This window comes from Lolium perenne, chromosome 2 (genome assembly GCF_019359855.2).
Source record: "Lolium perenne isolate Kyuss_39 chromosome 2, Kyuss_2.0, whole genome shotgun sequence".
NCBI classification, from domain to species: domain Eukaryota; kingdom Viridiplantae; phylum Streptophyta; class Magnoliopsida; order Poales; family Poaceae; genus Lolium; species Lolium perenne.
The window spans coordinates 166687606-166695105 of NC_067245.2; positions in this window are offsets into that span (position 1 = coordinate 166687606).

The following is a 7500-nucleotide window of genomic DNA, read 5'->3' on the forward strand; positions in this document are numbered from 1 at the left end:
GAATCTACACCGTCTTCCTTGTTGTTCAAACTCAATACTAGAAATTATCTAGACCTTAGAGAGACCAAATATGCAAACCAAATTTTAGCATGCTCTATGTATTTCTTCATTAATGGGTGCAAAGCATATGATGCAAGAGCTTAAACATGAGCACAACAATTGCCAAGTATCACATTATCCAAGACATTTTAGCAATTTACTACATGTATCATTTTCCAATTCCAACCATATAACAATTTAACGAAGAAGAAACTTCGCCATGAATACTATGAGTAAAGCCTAAGGACATACTTGTCCATATGCAACAGCGGAGCATGTCTCTCTCCCACAAAGTGAATGCTAGGATCCATTTTATTCAAACAAAACAAAAACAAAAACAAACCGACGCTCCAAGCAAAGCACATAAGATGTGATGGAATAAAAATATAGTTTCAGGGGAGGAACCTGATAATGTTGTCGATGAAGAAGGGGATGCCTTGGGCATCCCCAAGCTTAGACGCTTGAGTCTTCTTGATATATGCAGGGGTGAACCACCGGGGCATCCCCAAGCTTAGAGCTTTCACTCTCCTTGATCATATTGCATCATACTCATCTCTTGATCCTTGAAAACTTCCTCCACACCAAACTTAGAACAACTCATTAGAGGGTTAGTGCACAATCAAAATATACATGTTCAGAGGTGACATAATCATTTTTAACACTTCTGGACATTGCACAAAGCTACTGAAAGTCAATGGAATCGAAATATCCATCGAACATAACAAAACTGGCAATGCGAAATAAAAGGCAGAATCTGTCAAAACAGAACAGTTCGTATTGACGAATTTTATCGAGGCACCAGACTTGCTCAAATGAAAATGCTCAAATTGAATGAAAGTTGCGTACATATCTGAGGATCACTCACGTAAATTGGCATAATTTTCTGAGTTACCTACAGAGAAAACAGCCCAGATTCGTGACAGCAAAGAAATCTGTTTCTGCGCAGTAATCCAAATCTAGTATGAACTTTAGTATCAACGACTTTACTTGGCACAACAAAACACTAAATTAAGATAAGGAGAGGTCGCTACAGTAGTAAACAACTTCCAAGACACAAAATAAAAACAAAGTACTGTAGTAAAAAAAAAACCATGGGTTGTCTCCCATAAGCGCTTTTCTTTAACGCCTTTCAGCTAGGCGCAGAAAGTGTCTATCAAGTGTTATCAAGAGATGGTGCATCGTTATCATGAGCTCCCCCATCCGTAGCGGTACTAAGGGCTTTGTCAATTTTAGGCCTATAATAATACTTCTTTGGTTTAGGCACTTTAGAGACGTACATAAACTTTTGCTCCTTACCCACATAAGCCTTCTCCTTATATTTAAGAGAAGAAAATGTTGAACCGAAGGTTCCCATAGCTTTTTCAAGTTCGTCAATCCTATTGATTTGATCGTCATGGACAGCACAAGTTCCTAGGACACTAATTCTTTCATCAATTTCTCCTAAGGATTTATCAAGTTCATCAGTTTTATCAAGTAACATCTCCAATTTAGCTTCAATACTCGGAAAATTTTTCTCTATGGTTTCCAATTTTTTCATAACATCTTCAAGAGAGATTTCAGTTTTAACTTCATCGACAGGAGGTATTCCAAATAGACTCTCAATAATGCAGCTAGCTTCTAATGCAGGAGTACTTAGGAAGTTACCTTTCGCGAGACTATCAAGAACATACCTATTCCAGCTAGAGATACCAACATAAAAATTCCTGAGTAAGATAGTGGTGGAGTGTTTCTTAGTGCACCTATTATGGGCATCACTAATTCTATACCAAGCATCTCTTAAACATTCTCCCCCTCGTTGCTTAAACGTACAAACTTCAACTTCAGGATTACTCATTTTAGCAGTAATAAATAAAACAAACTAGATAAAGTAAATGCAAGTAACTAATTTTTTTTTTGTGTTTTTGATATAGCAAACAAGATAGCAAATAAAGTAAAACTAGCAACTAATTTTTTTTGTATTTTGATTTAGTGCAGCAAACTAAGTAGTAAATAAAACTAAGCAAGACAAAAACAAAGTAAAGAGATTGGGAAGTGGAGACTCCCCTTGCAGCGTGTCTTGATCTCCCCGGCAACGGCGCCAGAAATTTGCTTGATGCGTGCAGTTGACACGTCCGTTGGGAACCCCAAGAGGAAGGTGTGATGCGCACAGCGGCAAGTTTCCCTCAGTAAGAAACCAAGGTTTAATCGAACCAGTAGGAGTCAAGAAGCACGTTGAAGGTTGATGGCGGCGGGATGTAGTGCGGCGCAACACCAGAGATTCCGGCGCCAACGTGGAACCTGCACAACACAACCAAAGTACTTTGCCCCAACGAAACAGTGAGGTTGTCAATCTCACCGGCTTGCTGTAACAAAGGATTAACCGTATTGTGTGGAAGATGATTGTTTGCAGAAAACAGTAAAACAAGTATTGCGATGATTGTATTTCAGTATAGAGAATTGGACCGGGGTCCACAGTTCACTAGAGGTGTCTCTCCCATAAGATAAACAGCATGTTGGGTGAACAAATTACAGTTGGGCAATTGACAAATAAAGAGGGCATGACCATGCACATACATATTATGATGAGTATTGTGAGATTTAATTGGGCATTACGACAAAGTACATAGACCGCTATCCAGCATGCATCTATGCCTAAAAAGTCCACCTTCAGGTTATCATCCGAACCCCCTCCAGTATTAAGTTGCTAACAACAGACAATTGCATTAAGTATTGCGCGTAATGTAATCAGTAACTACATCCTCGAACATAGCACCAATGTTTTATCGCTAGTGGCAACAGCACATCCATAATCTTAGAGATTTCTGTCACTTCCCCAGATTCACGGAGACATGAACCCACTATCGAGCATAAATACTCCCTCTTGGAGTTACAAGCATCTACTAGTAACGGAGAGCATGCAAGATCATAAACAACACATAGACATAACTTTGATAATCAACATAACAAGTATTCTCTATTCATCGGATCCCAACAAACGCAACATATAGAATTACAGATAGATGATCTTGATCATGTTAGGCAGCTCACAAGACCCGACAATTAAGCACAATTAGGAGAAGACAACCATCTAGCTACTGCTATGGACCCATAGTCCAGGGGTAGACTACTCACACATCACTCCGGAGGCGACCATGGCGGCGTAGAGTCCTCCGGGAGATGATTCCCCTCTCCGGCAGGGTGCCGGAGGCGATCTCCTGAATCCCCCGAGATGTGATTGGCGGCGGCGGCGTCTCTGGAAGGTTTTCCGTATCGTGGCTCTCGGTACTGGGGGTTTCGCGACGGAGGCTTTAAGTAGGCGGAAGGGCAGGTAAAGAGGCGGCACGAGGGGCCCACACCATAGGTCGGTGCGGCCAGGGCCTGGGCCGCGCCGCCCTAGGGTGTGGCCACCTCGTGGCCCCACTTCGTCTCCTCTTCGGTCTTCTGGAAGCTTCGTGGCAAAATAGGACCCTGGGCGTTGATTTCGTCCAATTCCGAGAATATTTCGTTACTAGGATTTCTGAAACCAAAAACAGCAGAAAACAAAGAATCGGGCTCTTCGGCATCTTGTTAATAGGTTAGTTCCAGAAAATGCACGAATATGACATAAAGTGTGCATAAAACATGTAGATATCATCAATAATGTGGCATGGAACACAAGAAATTATCGATACGTCGGAGACGTATCAAGCCGCTTCGTCAGCCGGCTGGGGGAGAAGGCACTGCCCCTGTACCAGTTGCTAAAGAAGTCAGACAAGTTTGTCTGGTCACCGCAGGCGGATGAAGCCTTCCGTGACTTGAAGCGCGCGCTCTCAACCGCGCCAATCCTCGCAACGCCGACTTCAATGGAGCCGATGCTGTTGTACATCGCTGCCACCAATCGAGTGGTTAGCGTCGTCCTGGTGGTGGAGCGCAAAGAAGACGGCAGGGAGCAGCTGGTTCAGCGCCCGGTCTATTACCTCAGCGAAGTGCTCTCCCAGTCGAAGCAGAACTACCCCCACTACCAGAAGGTCACCTACGACGTATACATGGCGGCCAAGAAGCTCAAGCACTACTTCCAGGAGCATCCCATCAAGGTGGTTGCCACGGCACCCTTGGCGGAAATCATTGGTAGCAAGGACGCCAACGGCCGAGTTGCCAAGTGGGCTCTGGAGCTAGCCGCCCACACCATCCTCTACGAGGCACGCACGGCCATCAAGTCGCAGATCCTAGCGGACTTCTTCGTCGACTGGGCTGAGATGCAGTACTTGCCGCCTGTGCCTGATTCCACACATTGGAAGCTGCACTTCGACGGCTCGAAGATGCGCAACGGCTTGGGAGCCGGCATCATCATCACCTCTCCTAAAGGAGACCGGCTGGACTACGTCCTACAGATCCACTTCGCCGCATCCAATAATGTGGCGGAGTATGAAGCGCTCATCCATGGGTTGAAGCTGGCCAAGGAGATTGGCGTGCGTCGCATACTCTACTTCGGCGACTCCGACTTGGTCATACAGCAAGCATCTGGCGACTGGGACGCGAAGGACGCCAACATGGCCTCGTACCGCTTCCACGTCCAGCAGCTATCCGGCTTCTTCGACAGCTGCGAATTCCATCATGTGCCACGAGCAAACAATGAGGCGGCTGAAGCCCTATCCAAGATTGGCTCAACCCGGCAAGCTATTCCACCGGGTGTTGCCTTAGCGGTTCTCAAGAAGCCGTCCATCACATTGTCACCGGACTCGGATTCCATATTCGTGCCGGCTGACCCGGGGGCTGCTCAGCCGAACCCGGGGGCTTCATCGCCCAAGTCGGGGGCTAACAAGCCAAACCCGCCGGTTTCCATGCCGAACCCGGGGACTTCTCAGTCCAACCCGGGGGCTTCATCGCCAAACTCGGGGGCTAGCAAGCCGAACCCGGCGACCATGCAGTCGAATCCGGAAGCTCCCACGCAGGAGGCCTTGTTGGTTAGCGTATTCGAGATAAGATGCGTACCTTCATGGGCACAAGAATTCCTCTCCTACCTCACCGACGGTGTGCTGCCTGATGACAGAGTCCAGGCCAGGCAGATTGAGAGAAGGGCCAAGGCCTATACAATCATCAACCACCAGCTGTAAAAACGCAGCGTAAGTGGGGTGTTCCAGCGGTGCGTCGAGCCGGTTGAAGGGATTGAACTCCTACGGGAAATCCATCAAGGAGAGTGCGGCCATCACGCCTCATCCAGAGCCATAGTGGCCAAAGCTTTTCGGCACGGTTTTTACTGGCCGACTGCGCTCAGAGACGCGGAAGAATTAGTGAAGAAGTGCAACGGCTGCCAGTGCTTCGCAAAGAAGAGGCACTCGTCGGCTTCCGCCTTGAAAACCATCCCCATCACATGGCCATTTGCCGTGTGGGGTTTGGATATGGTGGGCCCGTTCAGAACGGCGCGAGGCGGCATGACACATCTCTTGGTGATGATTGACAAATTCACCAAGTGGATTGAAGCCAAGCCAATCAAGAAGCTGGACGGCTCCACAGCCGTCACATTCCTCAAGGAAATCATCGTGAGATACGCTACCCCCACAGCATCATCACCGACAACGGCAGCAACTTCTCCCAAGGCATCTTCTCTCGCTATTGCGAGGAAATGGGGATCCGGATGGACCTAGCCTCCGTGGCACATCCGGAGTCTAACGGACAAGTGGAGAAGGCCAACGGCTTGATCCTAGCCGGCATCCGGCCACGGCTGGTGGAGCCACTCGAGCGAGCAGCCGGCTGCTGGATTGAAGAGCTGCCCAGTGTATTATGGAGCCTGCGCACAACGCCAAACCGCTCAGTCGGCTACATGATACGCGTACAGCACGCGTCCGTTGGGAACCCCAAGAGGAAGGTGTGATGCGTACAGCGGCAAGTTTTCCCTCAGTATGAAACCAAGGTTTATCGAACCAGTAGGAGCCAAGAAGCACGTTGAAGGTTGATGGCGGTGAGATGTAGTGCGGCGCAACACCAGGGATTCCGGCGCCAACGTGGAACCTGCACAACACAAACCAAGTACTTTGCCCCAACGAAACAGTGAGGTTGTCAATCTCACCGGCTTGCTGTAACAAAGGATTAGATGTATAGTGTGGATGATGATTGTTTGCAGAAAACAGTAGAACAAGTATTGCAGTAGATTGTATTTCAGATGTAAAGAATGGACCGGGGTCCACAGTTCACTAGAGGTGTCTCTCCCATAAGATAAATAGCATGTTGGGTGAACAAATTACAGTTGGGCAATTGACAAATGGAGAGGGCATGACCATGCACATACATGATATGATGAGTATTGTGAAATTTAATTGGGCATTACGACAAAGTACATAGACCGCTATCCAGCATGCATCTATGCCTAAAAAGTCCACCTTCAGGTTATCATCCGAACCCCTTCCAGTATTAAGTTGAGAACAACAGACAATTGCATTAAGTATGGTGCGTAATGTAATCAATAACTACATCCTCAGACATAGCATCAATGTTTTATCCCTAGTGGCAACAGTACATCCATAACCTTAGAGGTTTCTGTCACTCCCCCAGATTCACGGAGACATGAACCCACTATCGAGCATAAATACTCCCTCTTGGAGTTACTAGCAAAAACTTGACCAGAGCCTCTACTAATAACGGAGAGCATGCAAGATCATAAACAACACATGGACATAAATTGATAATCAACATAACATAGTATTCTCCATCCATCGGATCCCAACAAACACAACATATAGCATTACAGATAGATGATCTTGATCATGTTAGGCAGCTCACAAGATCCGACAATGAAGCATAATGGGGAGAAGACAACCATCTAGCTACTGCTATGGACCCATAGTCCAGGGGTGAACTACTCACTCATCACTCCGGAGGCGACCATGGCGGTGTAGAGTCCTCCGGGAGATGAATCCCCTCTCCGGCAGGGTGCCGGAGGCGATCTCCTGAATCCCCCGAGATGGGATTGGCGGCGGAGGCGTCTCTGGAAGGTTTTCCGTATCGTGGCTCTCGGTACTGGGGGTTTCGCGATGAAGGCTATTTGTAGGCGGAAGGGCAGGTCAAGGGGCGTCACGAGGGGCCCAGGAGACAGGCCGGCGCGGCCAAGGCTTGGGCCGTGCCGCCCTACCTCCTGGCCACCTCGTGGCCCCACTTCGTTGACTCTTCGGTCTTCTGGAAGCTTCGTGTGAAAATAGGCCCCTGGGCGTTGATTTCGTCCAATTCCGAGAATATTTCCTTACTAGGATTTCTGAAACCAAAAACAGCAGAAACAGAATCGGCTCTTCGCCATCTTGTTAATAGGTTAGTTCCAGAAAATGCATAAATATGATGTAAAGTATGCATAAAACATGTAGATATCATCAATAATGTGGCATGGAACATAAGAAATTATCGATACGTCGGAGACGTATCAGCATCCCCAAGCTTAGTTTCTGCTCGTCCCGAGCAGGTAAACGATAACAAAGATAATTTCTGGAGTGACATGCCATCATAACCTTGATCATA